Below are 20,469 nucleotides of genomic sequence, written 5' to 3'. Positions count from 1 at the left end.
TTTCCTGACCCACATGATGAATCTGTGAGGCGAGCAAATCCGCCAATAAGTGCAGGACCCACCAAGGTAGAGGAGGAACTTTGTCACTGTAGCCTTCTGATATTAATTTCTTCACTGATAGTGTAGGTAGGTGGTGCAACACCATGCTTGTTTTCTTATAACTTCTGATTGTTGTCTGATCAAGATTGTAAAATCTCCTAAAACGCTTTTCAGTGCTGTGCATACTTATGGTGAGAGATGGAATAACTGCAAAAGGAAGTTTAAAAAGGCTTTCTTCAGGAGTGATTATTATTTATTGGTGTTATTGTTTGTATTACAGTAGAGTCTAGAGGCTTCAGTCAAGATCAGGACCTCATTGTGATCTGTATAAAGGACAAAGTTAAAGACAGTCCTATTCTCTTTCAGCTTCAAATCTAAGAGGGCTAGATAGAGTGGGAGAAAGAGAAAATAATAGTCTTATTTGACAGTAGTTGAACTGAAGCAGACAGAGAGCGTAGGCTGAGTTTATCTAAATCCTGAAAAATTCACTTATCCACCTGAAATGTTAAATGTCTGCATATTCATCTTTATCCCTCCACTTCTCTGACCTACTTATGTCCCCAACAATTTCTCTGGGCATCTATAAGACACCTATTACCATGGTATCTAGGTGCTGCCCCAATAGACTCCACCCACTTTCCTCACTTTTCTTCAGTATATCCCCCTCCCCACAACTCTTCTATTTCCACACCTTTAAAGGATTTCACAGTGACTCAATAAACATTACCATCTTCCCGTACTTTTCTATGTTGCACAGCTGGTAACTTTGTTTTGTTTTGTTTTAGGTGTTATGGAGAGCTGCCACCTGGATGGAAGAACCTCTGTTTTGTACACACCTGTAAGCATATCATGAAAGTGTTCAAATTGTATGTGACATGTGAGTACGTAATGTTGATGTGTCTCTCCGAAATAGCATGTTGAAGTGAACAATGTCCAGTTAGGTAAAAAGTAAACTCTTCCTTTGATCTGTACTAAGATCTCTTGCATTTCTCTTTATGGCCGTTCTATGCTTGTCAACAGAAGCCTTACATGTGGAATGAATGAAGAATTTCCCCTCAAATATTGGAGAAGAGAATTTCACCTTTAAATTTCATGACTACATGTCATTTAGCCAGGATAAATTAAATATTAACTTGGAGTGAAGATGTAGGAAATGAATATAGTCTAGGTCTGTGTTAACATTCTTCTTACTGCACACTCAACACCTTAGCATTTAAATGCCTGGGGTTTTCTGCAACACTGGTGGATGAAAAGAGCAGAATTGCCATCCCCCTTAGCCCTGGCTTGCCTTTTCCACTCCTTGCCCAGTCACTGATCAAGGGGATGAAGTTCATCCCCCCCTCCCCTGATCTGCTCACTCCACGCTCCTGGATCCCAGGCAATGGGGGATGTTGCAGAGGCAAGTGCTAACTCCTTTTTCCATGTAGCAGGACAGGGGTGTGAGAACAAAAGGTCCTCAGTGTGCATACACATGCAGGGTTTGAGTATTAAAATAAATATATGACTAGCAGGGTGGAAGATCAGTTTTGCTGAGTAACTTCATTTGGTGGTGTAGAATGCTCCATTCTTGTTTGATGCAGGTTACTTTGGTTTTCTTTCTTTTTTTGTGTAAATATTTGTGTGTGTGTGCAGGGGGGGGTTCACTCTCAACTTTTCAGGGGTGTGACATGTGCTTTCCTCAGGTGGGGAATATATTAATGTTCAGACATGAAAGCTGTACAGCCCTAAAGACTGGCAGACAGTGCTTTGTAGAGACCTAGTTCTGAAATATTAAATATTTATAGGCTAGAACTGAATGGTTTTACTGTCCTGGAACTTGAATAAAGCACTGTCCTGGAAGTTGCAATGCTGGCATAAAACTGAGATGAAACCCTGCACAGTTCTAGAATCGAAGTTTGAGTCCCAAAATAGACCCAAGGTCAAAGAACTCTGCAGACAGAAGTACCAATACATTCACTGGAGTTTTGACAAATGGGTTTTAGGAATGTGCCACTTTTCTTTCAAATTTAAAAGGAATTCCTTCCTGCTTGAAAAAAATATATATATTTTAAAGTTTAAAATACAATAAAGGAAAGTGATATTAAAATTTAGAGGTTCTTTTTCCAGACAATCTCATATAATTTCAGTCATTTTAATTAGTCTTTATCAGAGAACTTGCTACTGTAACAATGTAATGATCATTTAAAGTGACATGCAGAATTTATAGAATTATTTTCAATGTTTATCTTCATAATATGATCAAAGAAGATATATTGGACAAGATGACATGCTTATAAAGTTAAATTAAACCATTACTTTTAATTTTTAGAGCTGGGATGTATCTCAGTAATATTTAAATACTGCAGCCTTAGCATCTATGGCCAAGTATATAAAACAAGTAAGTTAACGAAGAATCCATGACAAGCACTGATATTTCTTGTGTAATTTTTAAGAGATCGGAGAGGAGACTGTGAATTATCTATATTATTCCTATGAATATTATGTGCATCTGTGTGGTGTTAGAGGTTAAACTTCTGGTTCTGTGGAATCCAAATAGTTAAATCCAGTTTGAGCTCTTCAGGAACCCAGCAGTGGCTTTAATTCAATTGCCTGGTCCTCACAGGACAGTGCCCTAATCCTCTCTTGGGAGGCTATTACTGATCCTCCCTAAAGAACCACGTAAACCAGTTTGGATAAGATGCAGAGTCCCAAGTCAAAGACTTCAATCATGAACAAAGGATATTTGGAATGAGTAAAAACATCTATGAGCTAAGGAGAGAGAAATACTGATTAGAGGAATCACTGAAGAAATGTCTACACTACAATCCGAGGTGTGATTGTGGCATAGACCTACTTGTGCTAACACAACTAAAAATAGCAGTGTACACATGGCAATACAGGCTTCAGCACAGGCAAGCAAAATGAATACATAACCAGAGTCCCTGGCATGCTTTTACATTCTGTGCTTAAGACCATGCTGCTGCATCTACATTGCCACTCTGAGCCATGATAGTGTGGGTGTGTATACCAATGCTTCAGTCACACCTCACATTACAGTGTGTATGTACCCTGAGAGAAGGAGGCTGCATGAGCAGTCCACCTTGCCTACCCTATTACTGTGAAGCTACTTAGAACTTGCAAAGAAAGGCCACAGGTCAGATAAGAAAATGTGTTTAGACATTTGTTGTTTTAATCCTGGTCTCTCCACTTGTGATGTTTCCATAGATAGATAAATCACACTTGTTTTGGGAAAGCTGTCTTAAGTCACTGCATTTATCGGCCAGTCACATTTCTCAGAGAGAAGTGTATAGCATGACTGTTGGGCCTGCTGGTATAATGCAATTGGTGTAACAGAGGTTACTGTAACCTGGTGAGCTGTGGGGTTCCTCCCTGAGAGAAACACAGGCATGGTGGCTTGGAATTGGTGCCCAAGGAAGAGAGAGAAAATGGGGTCAAGCTACAGCTGTAACAGTCTGTACGTTCTCTCATATCGCAGGGTGATCGTGACTGTGAGAGACCAGTTGGATGCCTCAAATCTCCTTGAATCCCACCCATCTGTTGACTGACTTGTGCACTGTACTTGGAGTGAACAGGGCTGCTCCATTTGTTACTCAGAAAGCCCTTAATGTCTTGCGACTGGCTTATATGAAAAGAGATGCAGTCTCTTAACAAATACCACCCTGGCTACTCTCAGGAGAGGCATTTGATCTGAAACCACTCTGTTTAACAGAAGCAGATGCCTGCATATGTTTCCAGGAAGGATTCTCAACTTTGGAGCTTACTCTTGCAACTTGGTCTGAAATAGTCCAATTCTGATCTTTAGGGCATGCTGCCAGGGTTTACCAAAACCTTTTGGGGTGGAGGGTTATGACAGAAGCAAGTATTTAGAGGTGAGGCAAGGTATTGTTTGGATTTGATTTGATATTTGGTTATTTCCTGGTGTTGGGATGAATGGAGGCTGCTGGTTTATTTCTTGTGATTACTTTTAATTTGTCTCAAAGATGCCTAGAACCTTGGTTAGTTTGTTTAGGCTAGGAAGAATATATATTAAAAAAATCTGTTTAAAAAAGGAGTGTTCTTGCCACTGACTTCACTGGGAGCAAAGCCAGACCCCCAGCACTAACACATTATTGATTTTTACTAGCTATTTTTATTTATCTGATTACTTTTAATAAGATTCAGAACAGATGTTTGTGATTATGATTCACCATTTGCACTGGAGGTGAAATTCATCCACATGTGTGAAGGGCTTGCACATTAGGCTGTTCGTCTTTTTTTTAAAAAATACCCATCATATTTGAATACTGACACTTTTGTCAGGCAGTCTATGGAAATATGATCAATAGACAGACTTGATTCTGTCACCCTGTCCAGGTACAGGTAGGAAAATTACAATTTCTTATCTCTTTGTCCTTCTATTCTTGTTCCTTCTCTTTGGAGTGCAGACAGAATAGCATGCAAGATTTTACTCTTGCATGTGTGTGAGTAAAATGTGTGTATCTTACAGGGAGGCTATGTCAGAAGGGGATCTTGAATTTTGTCCCAAATGTGGACAGATTCATTTTGATCCTCAACTCCATTGGAAAGGTATTTGACAGCTGATAGATGGCTATTGAAAAGGTTCTTTTTCCTGATTGCATTAGTCTTACCCTGTTCATTGAGGATCATAGCCTTCTTGGAAAATCATAGTTGCAAAGGAAAAGGCATGTTCTCCAAGAGCTCAGTCCCAGTACTCTTTGAACTTTGAACATAAAGTGTGTGTTCGGTGGGCAGCTAGTGCTCTGATTTGGATGCACTGAAATAGAGTGCATCAGTCTGTGTTTGCCAGCAAGTTGGTTGCATGAACTCAAGTTTCCTTCACATCTGCAGTTGCATTCTCAAGTGTAGTGCATTCAAGGAGATGCTGGAATTCCTAAATGTATAGAGCTGCATTGGCAGTTGTGTGTCACAGAATGGCCACCCAAAAAGTTGAAAATAATGATTTTTCTTGCTAAAGTTGCTATTTGGATGCGTAGGTTTGTTGGAAGAAAGGCTCTCCAGCTTGACTTCTCCACCCCCTGCACATCATGGAAATGTGTTGTGCACTGATTCTAAATACCATAGGCTGAGATGGATGGGCTCTGGAACAGCAGTTGTACAAATCTAGTGACCAAATCCCTTCTATGTCTGGGTAGCATGTTATTCCAGTGATAGCAGTCCTGGAGGAACTGTACTGTAGCTGTAGCATGTGTGGTCAGTTCCAGTGCTGTATGTGGTTTGGAAATGCGAAGGGAAGAGAGTGGACAGGGAGTAGTTCTTCCTCACACATTCTGTGTTCCTAGCCTAACTCTAAACCACAAATTTCAGCTCGGGCTTTTTGGGTGGCAGTGAGGGTGAATGGAAGGGACTGTGCCAAAAGGACTACTAAGCTATTTTTGCAAAGGCCAACCTACTGATGAGACCAGCCCTCATGTCCCTTTTTGGCGGTTACTGTAGCATTTGAAACAGAAGGGCTAGTGATGACTCATAAAGTGTAAAATGTAACACAGCGTGAGTCAGGTTCCCTTCCTATAAAGCATGTTTACAGCTCTCAAAAAGATTTAGCCTGTATTAATGAGTTTGTATGATTTAGACAAACTCATTTGCAGTGAGATTTTTTTTCTTTGCAACTGCCAATTATGAACAGAGCAAGTTTTCCAAAAGCAAAGAAATTTTGATATTAAATTATGCAACATTTTCAGTTTTGAAGCATTTTGATAAATAGAATTATCAGCATGAGTTCATTGAAATGAACTCATTCCTTTTGCCTTTCATATTTTTAATTCATTGCAGCAATTTTGAATTAAAAAAAGTGCTGGATGATCCTGAAAAGGCCAGCAATTCTAGTTCAGGTAAACACCCAGTTCTAATGCTTATTGTCTGGAAATATCAAGTAACATATTGCAAAAGCTGGCAGGCATTACATTTCAAATGCTTCCTAGTTTTGGCTGGGGGGAAAAAAAACCAAATATTTGTTTTCTGGTGCCTATCGCAGCTAAAACAAGTTCAGAGGCACAAGAAAAAAGCTCAGGCTTCATAGGGTTCCCCCCCCCTCCAACTATACAAGTGTGGACAGATCACCAGCTGATGTAAATTGGCATAGTTCCAATTAAGTGAATGGAGCTACTCCAATTTACTCCAGCTAAGAATCTGATCCTTGTACTCTGCTCATCCACAGGGATCCTAGTAATCTGTTTGCCCTGGAAAAATGCGGCATTTGCTTTTTTACAGAGAATCTTTAGTTTTTACATTTTGTAAAAAAATAAAAACACATTAACTGTTAACTAGATTTTACTGGGCCTCACTGCCCTGAGAGTCAGGAGACCACTACTGACTCTGACTCCTAGGCTGCACGACCCTACAACAAAGAGCCATTCGGTGGACTGAAACGCTTAGGCCTCATTGCCTAGATGCAGAAGATGGCTTGAGGATGGGGTGCACTCACCCTGAACTGAACAGGGAATCTCCCAGCCCATCACAACTATCTTATTATATGTAGAATTATACAGAAATAAGTGACATCCTCCACCAATGTATCTCTCTGTCAAAATTCTCATTGAATTAAATAGTTCAGGATCAGGCCCTATTGTTAGAGTTGCCAGTTTTGGTTGGACGTATTCCTGGAGGGTTCATCCCATGACATAATCTTTAATTAAAGAATCTTTAATTCCAGGAGACTGCATGACAATCTTGGAGGGTTGGCAACCCTACCCAATGTATGCTAACACATACCAGTGGCCCATCAGACTCAGATATGCTTTTGTTGCATTTTCTTTGAGCAATTACATATAATGCTAAAGTATATTTACCCTAAGGGATGACTAAACTCCTTATTAAATTATACTTTTATTGAGCATTTCTTACTGTGACTTCCAGAAAAAAACCTAAACTCAAAAAGAACTGAAAGCCACCCTGTAATTATACATAACTATAGAACCAAACGAGGATACTGTGAATAGTGAACCATTTATTTTGTGCTTTAAGATGCTAATAGGTATAGTACTCCAAAAATAGCAAAATATTCTCAGGAGAATAAGAAATGCTGTCATCTCAGATCATTTCAAGTAACTTTTGGTGACTTATGTACTAGCCATAAAGTTTCCACTAAGGGTATGTGAGGGGGGAAGATAATTTAGCCCTTTTTGTTTTTGTCCAAAAATACACTTGATATATTCAGATATGACGGGTGCTCAGATATTGTGGTGATGGGGTGTGTATGTTATGATGAACCCAGTTAGGTAAATTTATGAAGAGGAAAATGTTGCTCAGTGGAATGTTTTTCTCCATGAGAAGTATAACACATACTCTGAAGCCTTATCTAGGTGATATTTCAGTGCACTTCCTTTCATGAGTACATTGCCTTGATGACAATGATTTAATGAGCACCATCTGTACAACATAATTTTTAATCAGGATCTAAGCACTGAAATATTTAGGCCTTTGCATTGTTTAATTATTTAAGTGGAATTCTATAATAACTGGGCAAGGTAGATTAATGTAAAATTATGTAGCACAATCATGTAGGATGAGAGTGGGCACTAATCAATTCTAAATCAGAATGAAGATGGCTTATCACAAACAGTACACCCACATTAAAACCAAATGACTGAGTTTTCAATCTGCTAATAAGATACCTGTTAAAAATGTGAAGTAGCAGACCCAGTGTTGGGGATATGCAATACACTTCTGGAAACCGCAAATGTTTCTGAAGATTGGTTGGCAGATATGGTGCTTATGTAGGAAAATACAGCCAAGGGAAACTCCAGAATTACTGACCACTAAGGGCCGGTCCACACTACCACGCAGTAAATCAATCTATCTTACGCAACTTCAGTTACGTGAATAACACAACGGAAGTCGATGTAGTTAGAGCCTCTTATCGTGGTGGCTACACTGCACTGTGTTAATGGGGGAGCATCTCCCATCGACTTTCCTTATGCTTTTTGGGGAGGTGGTGTACACATCACTGGGAGAGTGCTTTCCCATTGATTTTAGCATGTCTTCACCAGACCCACTAAATCAACACTCACTGAATCAATTGTCAGTGTAGACATGCCATAAGTCTCACCTCCTTTCTGAAAAACTGGCTGGGACAGTAATTAAGGATAGAGCACTACTGTACGCTACTTGAAAAAGTTAAACCTGATAGGATCAAACCACCATGACTTCTTTAGCTTTCCAGAATTCTTTAAAGAAAGTTCAAGAGAGTGCAGTGGATATAATTTATTGGGATTTCAAAAAAGTGATAAGATCTCTACTAAGAAACAATTAAGAAAAATAAATAACTGAGGTTAAGGGCAAAGCCCTGGGCTTGCTTTAAAAACTAGTTAAAGGTAATGCTCGTATAGTGCTTTTCCATTTCAAAATGTTTCATAAACATGAATGAATCCTCACAACAGCCCTATAAGACAGTTAAGTCAGTTTTATTATCCTCATTTTACAGAAGGGGAAAATTTCACCGAAGCTACAAGAAGTCAATGTTGAACATGGCTTAGATTAGAACTCGAGTGTTCCTTGCTGACAGACCTGTGCTCAGACCACTGGATGGACTTAAAAAGCAGAAAGATGGTTGGGTGTCCATCAATAATAACATTTATAGGTCTCCATGCTAAAATAAGTAAGAGGGTAACCAAATTACATAGGTTGGAATGTAAGTTGATTTCCTGCAGTATGGCAAAGAAGAAATTTCCTCCTTCATCTTCCATGTACAGAACTGCACATTACTGATGTTCCATTAGGATAATTACTTGTTATGGACAGGAACAAGTTTAATGCAATTAATTCCAGACTTCACTGAGGAAAAACGATGTTTACAAAAACTTGACTCTTAGTAACAAACAGAGGATCCTTATTGTTTTACCTGAAAACCATGATGGCTTTAGGCCACAGAAGTTTATAGCAATTCAATATAATATATGAATAGCACTCAGGTTGTGCCCCATCCAAAGAAACATTTTTCACAATTCTTCAGCTGCAAGAGATATTGTACAACTCATATTCTATAATATAGGCCAGAAAAGGTGGTCTTCTGTAGATACAATCAACAAATCTTGATGCTGTCTGGGACTGAATAAGAAATACCATCTTAACTTACAATTTTGCAAGATTTTTGCAAAGCAGGCCAGTTTGTTTATTATTTTGACTAGTTTTTAACTTTATAATAAGTCCAAAATAAATATATTGTTTAGCTTCCTCTCAAGCCATCTGCTGTTCTTTGCATTAACAGTATCTTAAATTTTAGCACAATTTTAATCAATCTTAGACATTTAATAGTATTAAACAAGAGGAAAAATATGATTTAGTTCAGTCTTTGTTACTGCCACCCAATTTCTTGGATTGATTACGTGTTTAATGTTTTATTATCTGTGGGGAGAAGAAAAAATGGGCAACCTCCCTCCCTGCATTTTCCTAGTATCAATTAAATAGATTTTCAAAGATGTGAATTATCATGCTAACACAATTCATAATATGAGCTATTGCTTAATCAGATATTTTTAAACTGCAAGGTAGTAGATGCTACTTAAAATGAGTATAGACAGTATTTAAATCAGGATATAAAATGAAGAACGTTTTGAACTCCTGAGATCTGTGGAGATTTTCCTTGCTGCTAAGGGAAAATACGATAGTTAGTATTCAGTACCTTGGAAGAAGAATTATTTCTCATAGCTTTGGACTTCTCAAGGTTTGTGAGTACAACATGCATTTTCATAAAACAGTAATTGCATTATCATTCTTTTAACCCTTCAGATTAGCCTGAATAATACAACCAAAGGTAATGATTGTTGATAGTGCAAGCTCCGGCAGAGAGAGTGTGTGTGTGTGTGTGTGTGTGTGTAAAAAGACAATCCTCAATTGAACGCATTAATTTACACCACCATTAAGATGACCAGTTCACTTACCAGAATGGCTTTTTGTTTTGTTTATGTCTAGTCTCAAAATATAAAAAGACCTTGGTCCAGCGATAGGATTGGAGGAGACAGTTCTTTGTACATGCAAGGCGTGCCATTGACTACAATGAGACTTGATGTGGGTGCAAGGGTCTGTATGAATAATTCATTCCAGGATCAGAGCCTACCACTGTAGTGCTTTTTCATGTTGATATCACCTGACATACTTGCTGGGGAGAACTTCCTGTTAACAAATATGATGAGATTCATGTTTACGTATATATTCTTTTTCCAGATATGCCCCAGGGCTCAAATGCTAGCTACAGATCAGCTGAAGTCCAATATGCATTAGGTACAAATCCAGCAAAAATAGTTGGAACTATATGTGGTAAAATATTTAACATGCACTCACTTGAATGGGAGAGGCATGTACTAGAGAAGAAGTACATCAGATTACCAGATATGGCAAAATTTTGACCTGTCTAAAGTTTTTTTTCTAAGGGAGAGTTTAAAAGGAATGAAAAAGGTATTGTAGGTATTTAGATAATGGTGAAATCTGTACATTGTACTAACACTAATGTCATCATGATTTACATTATTTAGTTTTTATTTAACCTTTTTAATGGTTTTATTCAAGTAAGATTTTAATCACGTGATTCAAGAGAGAGCTATGGTAAATACATTCTGATTCAAAAATATGCAAGAATCATGTATTTATATATACATGTATTTATTATACTATGTATAATAGTAGTAGTAGTAAAACAGTGACAAATGTATTTAGAGAGCTCAACAAAGAAAATAAAGACACACGATGAGCCCTTATTTAATAGTCTTTCCAACTTAATATTCCTTCTGATCCACTTTCCAGTCCGAATATTGCTATCCCTGTTATGTAAGTACACATCATCTTTCCATGGCTAAGAGTAAAGCAAGGTTCCCATTGTAAGGCCCTCTAACTTTTGCCAGAACAAACCACGCGAAAAGTTCAGCTAAAATAACCAATAAATAAACCTTTAAAAACATTTTCAAGTCATTGTGATTAAAATTATTTTTATTGCTTGAACTTGTTTCAAAATCCTTTTCTCTCCTCCCCCTCAGCCTGCTACATTTCACTGATTCTTTTACCTACAAACTTCTGAATGATTCCAAAAGATCAAGACCTGATCAAAAGTCCAATTGGAGATTGTCTGTCTGATTTCATTGTGGTTTGGATCAGGCATTTTGGTCTCTCTTGCAAATAACTCTGCCATGTTGCAGCATTTCTTGAAATGTATAATGAAACTGTTCTGAGAGTTACCAAAACCACACAGGCAAAAAGCTTGGAAATTCCCAATCAACCTCCCTTCCCATCCCCTCAAAAAAGGAAAGTTAGGGTTGTAAGGTGCTTCTGCAAAGCAAAGAACCCTTTCAAACAGAATACATTAACTCTCAACCTGGAAAGTTTGCAAATTGACAGTTAAGGTATCCAGGCAGTTCTATGCTGCCATACCATGCTTTTCATTCACTTACACCCCAAGTGACCTGCATCAATGAGAGCCCAGGACTATTCATAGGAATAACCATACATAAAATGTAGTATATGGGAAAGATTCTCCTCTCCCCAATCCCTTTACGCTGGGCCTTATGTACCATTATGGTGGTATACAGAGGCTGTAAAGATACCACAAGAGGTCAGGAAGAATTCCCTTGGTACAGGAGCAGCTTAGGCCTGACATAAGCTGTTCTACCCTATCCCTTCCTATCATTAGGGATACATGGTGCTAGAGTCTCTAGGTTGCAACACAGTCCTCAAATTAGAGCAACAGCCAGGGCTGCTTTAATTTATGTCGGAATTACAATGGACCCTAGCCAGCTCAAAATCCAGTTGGGGCAAAGACCATCTTTGCCTCCCTTCTCCTGTGGAGGCATTGCACAGAGTCAGACCTTATGACTTGAATGGTTGTTGACGGGCTGGGTGTTTAAATCCTATCCTTCTAGTTTGCACCTTTGCCAAGCCAACAAGAACACCCAATGGCCTGTCCCTGTACCACCTCTTGCTTTTTAATGATGCACCGAGTGGGATGTCCTCCTTCTTCCTGCCCCCATGCTCTTCAGTAAGTTTCCCTGGTAAGGGACCGCTCACTTTTCCAATCCTAAAAGGCCTTCCTATGTGTTGCCCAAGAAACCAAATTATTGATGTTGAGGCTTCTCTGTTCCCTGTAAAGGGCTGGCTATGAGAATATTTCACTCCTGCTGGGCTGTCCCCTATGAGGCATCACAGTTAACTTTTCAATGTGAAAAATATACTGCCTATGAAAATAATACCCTGTAAATAACAGTTTGCTCCCAAAAGCTTAATGTAATTATATTTTACTTTATTTGTATGGATGGATATATTAAAAAAAAAAAAGACTTTACATACTATGAAAGTAACAATTTGGAGTATGTAACTGGAATGAAATGCTGAAATTTCATTTGTTGCCATGGTTAAGGATTGTAGAATATTCTGAACTAATACATTACCTAAAATAAATGCACCAGTTCCCTTTAACAAGAACTAATGCTGTAGGCTGGTATAAGTGAATGGAGCTTGCATGGCCTTTAACAAGGCACTGATTAGGAGAAATGGAAAGGTGGCTTCTGACTGAAAATGGTTCTTCATCTAAAACAGCCCATAATATTTTACAAGCTCTGGAAAAATAATTTGTCTCATAAAAGTATTAATGAGCAGGAAGGGGAAAAAACAAACAAATAATCCACCAATTCCCAACAGGACATTTCGACCTATTAGGAGCACTGCGACACTAAGCAGTGCTGAAAGACATTTTATTAAATGTATTTGGTTTTTTTCTATCCCTGTTTTATTCATATAAATGAACACAACTGAGAAAAATCAAAAATGTTAATAAAAATTTGTACTGTGCTGTTAACACACAAGGTTAAATCCTCAGCTGTGCTAGGGCAGAGATCAGCACTGCTGAGGAGGGGTGAAGGGTTCTCTAAGCCATTCTTCTACCTCCCCAATTCTGGGACTGGTGTGAGGGGAAGAGGGGCAAAATGGCCCCTGGCACAAGCTAAAGGAACTGAAGCTCTGCTCTAATTTCTGCCAGCTTGTAATGGCCCTGCAGTAGCCACTGCTTAGGTAGGGATTGCTGGAGCACAGTGTAAAGCGGGCTATGTGAATGGGGCATGGTGTGGAGCCAGCTATATTGACTTTATGCCACCTAGGGGTTTCCTAGAATCAAGGGAATCCTTAGCTGCCCCATTAGGGCATCTTTTTAGCTGCTTTCTGCTGCCTTTTCATTTAAGGCTCAAGGATCAACCCCTTCCTCCTCACCCCCGAAAAGAAGAAGCAAAGTCTGTGGCAACTTTTCAAATTATGAAGTATGGGACACTAGTTTTGGTAACCTCTAAGGACTGCTTTCATACTAATTAGAGCTGCTATCTGAACAGACAGAATCTGCCAGCCATTCTGTGTATGTTAGCAAGGTGTCTTCCAGGGTGTCTAAAAGAATCTCATTAGCCAGTGTCACATCGCACAGGTCAACAGAATCCACTTTCTTTGCAAAGCTGTGAACAGCATGCAAGTACTCCAGGGGGAGGATAATGGTAAGAAACACAAACTCAGTTTCGTCAGGTTATGCTTTTCTTTGAGAATAAAAACATAAAACTAAAACAATAATCCAGTCTCATAACGTCTACATACATAACAATAATCCTTGATTCTTGGTGCATTGACATGTGATAATAGATTTGTCAGAGGTACAGCACTTCTTCACCCTAGAATCAGGTGACCGCTGCTCAAGCTTTCATATAAGTAGGCCCTCAACCTTCATAGTCTAGTACCAAAGTGAAAAGAACGGTACATACCTAGCTTTTATGCTGAGACTCTGAGATTGCCCTGAGGTATGGGGTCGGACCTCAGCAACCCTGGTAATTGGGGAAGTGCAAATGTGGCTTAAAATCTCATGCTATCTTATTGCACATGCGTATGAGTATGTACACATCCCCAGCTGTGTTGAATGGAGCTCAGGATGTGGCCTAGAGATTCTAATTTGTTATAGGTGGAAACTGCAGTCTATGTAGGGAGATTGGAGTGGGACTGGAAGAAAAGTTTTGAACAGTTGAGTATACATTTAAATATTGATATAAGAAATATTACTTTTTCCAAGTTCCAGATGGATGTAATTTTTAACTTAACGTTTGTTAAAAAGCAAATTCCCCTATGACAGTGTATGAAACCTGTCTATCTTTGGTCCTTTTATGGTCCTCATCTCCATAATATCTGTGCTCCTCATAATCTGTATTGAATTTATCCTCTCAGCATCCCTGTGAGATAGGGGTTGTTATCCCCATTTTACATATAGGAAACTAGGCATGAAGAAGCTAAGTGACTTGCCCAGGTCACCCAGGATGTCTGTGATGGAACAGACAACTGAATGTGGGTCTCTGAAGTCCTAGGCTAGTGGACCACTGGATCATTCTTCATTTTTTTTTTAACTTTTGTGTATTCACTTTTCATGAACATTCACACACTCAAGCTTTGCTGGCATGAATATTCACAAAAAGGAGAATTTAACATTGTGTTCTTTTGTAACACTCAAAATTCACAGAAAGCTCTATTTAATTTAACATAAAATCAGGGTACAAAAGCAATACTACATGAGTTTGGTAACTAACAGACTTACCATGATTATCAAGATTCCAGTAGTAGTTGATTGTGAGAAATCTATGGTGAGGGGGACAGGAAAAATATAACAATTAAGTCTGAATAATGAAGGATCAAGGATTTCATGATTTGCTCATAAACAGAAAGAGTGAACATATTCTTCACTGAAAATGTCTTATGCTGTTCTATCTAAGGGTATGGCTACACTTACAAATCTGCAGCGCTGGTAGTTGCAGCGCTGGTCATCCAGCTGTGCAGGGCCAGCGCTGCAGTGTGGCCACATTTTGTTTGCATTTGCGCTGGAGTTGGAAGATGAATTATGGGGGCAGCTATCCAGCAGCAAACGGCAACAAGCTTTTTTTTTGGGGGGGGTGTGGGGTGTGACCAGGGGGGGGAGAGAGGAGAGAGAGAGTTGGAAGACTGCAAAAAAAAAAAAAAAAAAATTTTCCCACCCACTACTACTGCACAACCTGCATCCACCATCATCCCTCCCCCCCCCCCCCCCCCTCCCCCTCCTCTCCTCTCTCAAAAAACAACACCAACCTGCAGGGTCTCATCTTTCATTGTTGACCTATTTGAAGCAGCTTCTGGGTGGAGCCTGAGTCTGAATTGACTGGGATACTCCTTATACCCTGGAGGCCAATAACAGCGCTGGAGTGTCACACACTTGATGACCAGCGCTGCCAGCGCAAGCTGCAACCCTTATACCCCAAGCAGACCTGGGTGGTACGGCCAGCGCTGCAGCAGGGAGTTGTTGCGCTGGTGTTGTGCCTGCAAGTGTGGACAGTGGTATTGCTGCGCAGCGAAGCCCTCACCAGCGCTGCAACAACAAGTGCAGCAGCCCCTAAGAGTAGATCTTCACTGGAGCAGGAAGGAATAATTCCCCGTTTGAGATGATATGATATACCTGAGTTAGCTCTGATCAAACTTGCACACTAAAAATAGACACATAGCTATGATGGCATGAGGGGTGGGATAGGCTACCTGCCCAAGTGCATATCCTGGGTCTCAGACAGGCTTGTACTCAAGTTGGTAGCCATCCTACCGCTCATGCCATCAGAGCTACACTTCCACTGCTCTGACTCTACCAAAGCTAACGCAACTGTCTCTCCAAGCTGGAAATTACAGCTTCTAGCTCCAGTGTAGACATACCCCAAGCATTTGTACCCATCTCATTTTTTTTCAAGAGGATTCTATTCTTGGCTGGCACCTTTTAAACAAAAGTAATTTCTAACAAAAGCTGGTCAATAAAATGCTTTCTCATAGTATAGAGGCCTTCACTAGGCAAGTAGAATTATACTCCCTTCTAGCTACACGCACAGCCTAAGCAGGCCAGTCTGTCATGGGGAAAACATTTATGGGCAGATATTTGCAACCAAAGCACCAGATTGTGAACAGGTTTACCTTCATCAATCAGAAATACATTTTACATATTGGTAAATAAAAAATGAATCATTGTGGGCTTAACTGTTCCTTAGCTTTCCCTAGCTAGGAAGGGAAGTAAGGGGGAATAAGGACGTTCCACTGCCCTGCAGGGATACAGAAGACTTGGTGCAGGAGAGAACAGAGGAGAGCAGAAACTACAAGCAGAGGCTGGGAACCTCATACTCCTTTGCATGGTGAAGCTGTATCTCCACCGTGCTTCAGCCAGGAGAAATTATTTGGCTTCGTATGGAGAATGGGTGAAAGGTCAGGGAGTATGTAGCACCCCACAGTGGTCTATAGTAAAATACTTTCTCCCTCCCAGCACAAGAGGTATATGTCTCTGCCGTATAATGTTCCACCCCAGAAGTCTCTTGGAAGGGAATATGTGTGCCAGTCCTTCCTCTGGGCTTCTGTTAAGGGAACAATGTCACCCTGTTTTGTTCAACAACTAAAAATTTAACATGAGATTGCTACTTCATTAAACTGTTGTTTGTATACCAAGAAATGTTAGTTTTAAAAGTGTCCCTAGTCATTGGAAAGTGTGGAGATTGCCACCTAAAGTTATGCAAGTTAAATATACTCCATAGTTCCGATAACTTTTTAATATATTGTAACTGAGAAGTGTCACATTGCCCATTCATACAACAACCTGTTTCTCTCTTGGGCGGAAAATGTAAAAGAGTCCAAACGTGTTGAGTAATGTTCCATGAGGCCTCTGGAACTTTGCTCAAGGACTTATACATTGTGTGATTTGTACAGCACTAAGAAATACTCTGATACCAAAGATAAGGTTGACAGATAAAAGGAAAGCATAATGAGGCAAAATTCATCTGCCAGCGTATACAAAGATTATTCACAAAGAATATCTGGAGCAAGAATGTGATCTGAATGTCAAAAATAGAATCTTTATGCAAGTGTCAATTCAAGCAAACCAAGCTTTTGCAAAGGCAAGAAAATTTTCTCGCTCCTATTAGTTCTAGATCATTTGTAAATCATTCACAGGAGATCAGAGAGAACTACAACAAAGTTCATGACAGCAGATACAGCTATTGAAGTGTAAATAAAGATGTCAATGTCTGTGAGTAGAAGCGGGTGTAATTGAACAATCCTGAGATGATGGTGTGGTACACCTGTAACTTGCCAATTTATGCTTTGGGAGTTTTGCCACTGACTTAAGTAGAGTCAGGATTTCACCCTAAGGGTAGATTGTGTTCTGACTCACGCATCTGTACAGGAACAAAAAAGGGAGTAAGCGCTCCCTCCTTTTTACACCATGCATGTGCTACGCTGAGTAAGTGGGTGAGGAAATTACACAAGTCATGGTACTGCTCCACAATGTACCAGCCAGTGCAGCTAAGCAAACATGAGAGGGGGTGATTAGTCATTTGTTGCTGGTATTGGCCTGGAGCAAGAGGAAGGAGAGGGGGATTATAGCTTATCTTGAATCACAGCTCCTTCGATGGGATGCTCCCAGGCGACCTTACTATGGGCTCAGTCCTAGCACAGTCTACAATGAGACCTGTTCCAAGAACTTGATAAAATAATTCCTGGCATCAGATTTGTGATGAAGGTGACAATTAACCTTGTGCTATTAGCTATATCAATTGAAATTGTGTAGATTGCTCCAGTGTTATTGACTGACTGAGATGTAATATGTATCTGATGCTGTGGCACCCCACAGTGCCCTAATATAGCTCTCACGAGGAGAGGCAGAAGACATGTCAGTGACATTGTGATACATGTTTTTATCTCTTTGAATAAAAGATATCTAGAAATAGGTGAACCTCAGAAGATTTAAATGCTCAATTAAGCATCAGAGAGCTGGGTGATCATCAACGCTTGTCTGAATCACTTAGGCCTGAAAATGCAGATGGAAATCTTTTATAAAAGTTTGACTAAATTCTTTACTTGCTCAATACTTGTTCGTCCAGTACTAGCCAAAATCATGAAGCGCAGAGGTTCACAAAGTAAGTAAAATACAATGAGCCTAACCATTTTCAGTGTTGTTGTGAGGTCAAGTTATCATTTATAATCTGTACTGCAGTAGCTTCCAAAGGCCACAGTCAGGATGGGCCAACTTGTGCTAGGTGCTAGACAAACACATGGGAGACACAGTCTCTGCATGAAAAGCATATAGTTTAAAAGCTCCTTGCAAGTGTTAGGAGTGAATGGGGGCAAGAAGAGAGAATGAAAAGTAATTAAGGCAAGGCTTTTGGATAACCACTGAATGCATTAAAGTGAGGCAGTACAATGAGCAACACTGAAAGTTGCACTAAACAATCCACAGCAACACGCAGGGTACGTCTACACTACGGGATTATTCCGAATTTACATAAACCGGTTTAGTAAAACAGATTGTATAAAATCGAGTGCATGCGGCCACACTAAGCACATTAAATCGGTGGTGTGCGTCCACGGTCCGAGGCTAGCGTCGATTTCTGGAGCATTGCACTGTGGGTAGCTATTCCGTAGCTATCCCATAGTTCCCGCAGTCTCCCCCAACCCTTGGAATTCTGGGTTGAGATCCCAGTGCCTGATGGGGCAAAAATCATTGTCGCGGGTGGTTCTGGGTAAATGTTGTCAGTCATTTCTTCCTCCGGGGAAGCAACGGCAGACAATCATTTCGCGCCCTTTTTCCCTGGATTGCCCTGGCAGACGCCATATCATGGCAACCATGGAGCTTGTTTTGCCTCTTGTCACTGTCACCGTATGTGTACTAGATGCCGCTGACAGAGGCGATTCAGCAGCGCTACACAGCAGCATTCATTTGCTTTTGCATGATAGAAGAGATGGTTATCAGCCGTACTGTACCACCTTCCATGCCATTGTAAATTGGCAATGAGATGACGGTTACCAGTCCTTTTGTGCTGCACCATCTGCTGCTGTCATAGGTGCTCCTGGCTGAGATCGGCCGGGGGCACAAAAGACAAAAATGGGAATGACTCCCCGAGTCAATCCCTCCTTTACGGTATCTAAAAATAGAATCAGTCCTGCCTAGAATATGGAGCAAGTGTTCTAGAGAACCAGTGTATCAGAGAACCAGAGAGCACAACTGCTCCGTGTCAGATCCCGCAGAAATGATGAGCTGTATGCCATTCACAGAGGGTGCCCCTGCAACAACCCCATCTGTTGATTCCCTCCTCTCCCAGCCTTCCTGGGCTACCGTTGCAGTGTCCCCCCATTTGTGTGATGAAGTAATAAAGAATGCAGGAATAAGAAACAGTGACTTGTTAGTGAGATATGAGGGGAAGGCAGCCTCCAGCTGCTATGATAGTCCAGACAGGACATTAAGCAGTGTGGGGGAGAGGAGCCCAGCATCCCGCTGCTATGATAGTCCAGGCAGAACAGAATCTTTTCTTTACACATGAAGGGCGGGGGCTGATGGAGCTCAGCCCCCTGTTGCTATGATGAAGATGGTGACCAGCCGTACTGCACCATCTACTGGGAATGATCAGGAGTTTTTTACCCAGGTGGCCTCGGCCGACCTCACCAGAGGCCAGCCAGGAGCACTCACGGGCTGATGATGAGGACAGATACCAGTCCTTTTGTACTGCACCATCTGCCACAAGGCTGATGATGACGATGGATATAAGCCATATTGTACCATCAGCCACCCATGAGGAGGGGGCGAGAATGCTGCCATTGACTGCTGCAGCATCGCGTCTATCAGCAGCATTCAGTAAAGATAGGGTGACATTTAAAAGAGTCAAGAGAGGATTTTTTTCCCTTTTACTTCTGGGGGTGGGTGAGGGGGGTAAATTGACGAGCTATGCCCTGAACCACCGCGGACAATTTGTTTGACACTACAGCCATTGGGAGCTCAGCCAAGAATGCAAATGCTTTTCAGAGACTGCAGGAACTGTGGGATAGCTGGAGTCCTCAGTCCCCCCTCCCTCCCTCCATGAGCGTCCATTTGATTCTTTGGCTTTCTGTTACGTTTGTCACGCAGCAGTGTGCTGAGTCCCTGCTGTGGCCTCTGTCTGGAGATTTTTTAAAAATGCTTTGGAATTTCGTCTTCTGTAACGGAGCTCTGATAGAACAGATTTGCCTGCCCATACAGCGATCACATCCGTACGGTCCATGCTGGAGCTCTTTTTGGATTTGGATTTCGGACTGCATCGCCACCCGTGCTGATCGGAGCTCCACGCTGGGCAAACAGGAAATGATATTCAAAAGTTTGCAGGGCTTTTTCCTGTCTACCTGGCCACTGCATCCGAGTTCTGATCTGATTGCTGTCCAGAGTGGTTAGTGGTGCACTGTGGGATACCGCCCGGAGGCCAATACCGTCGATTTGCGGCCACACTAACCCTAATCCGATATGGCAATACCGATATTCGCGCTACTCCTCTCGTTGGGGAGGAGTACAGAAACCGGTTTATTTCGATATAAAGGGCCTCTTAGTGTGGACGGGTGTGGCGTTAAATCGGTTTAACGCTCCTAAAACCGGTTTAAACGCGTAGTGTAGACCAG

At 40.8% G+C, this 20,469-nt stretch overlaps 1 long non-coding RNA gene across 3 annotated transcripts in view; it reads left to right on the top strand.

The window, feature by feature from the left end:
- Positions 1-20,469, top strand: part of LOC120369485 — a 139,842-nt gene that overhangs the window by 58,868 nt on the left and 60,505 nt on the right. For all 3 annotated transcript variants that reach the window (XR_005583180.1, XR_005583181.1, XR_005583179.1), the window contains exon 2: positions 825-877. This is a non-coding gene — a long non-coding RNA (uncharacterized LOC120369485). The remainder of the gene's footprint in view (positions 1-824; positions 878-20,469) is intronic.

This window comes from Mauremys reevesii, linkage group 7 (assembly GCF_016161935.1).
Source record: "Mauremys reevesii isolate NIE-2019 linkage group 7, ASM1616193v1, whole genome shotgun sequence".
NCBI lineage: Eukaryota > Metazoa > Chordata > Testudines > Geoemydidae > Mauremys > Mauremys reevesii.
Note: the sequence above shows the minus strand (reverse complement) of the source record. Positions and strands in the feature narration are given on the sequence as shown.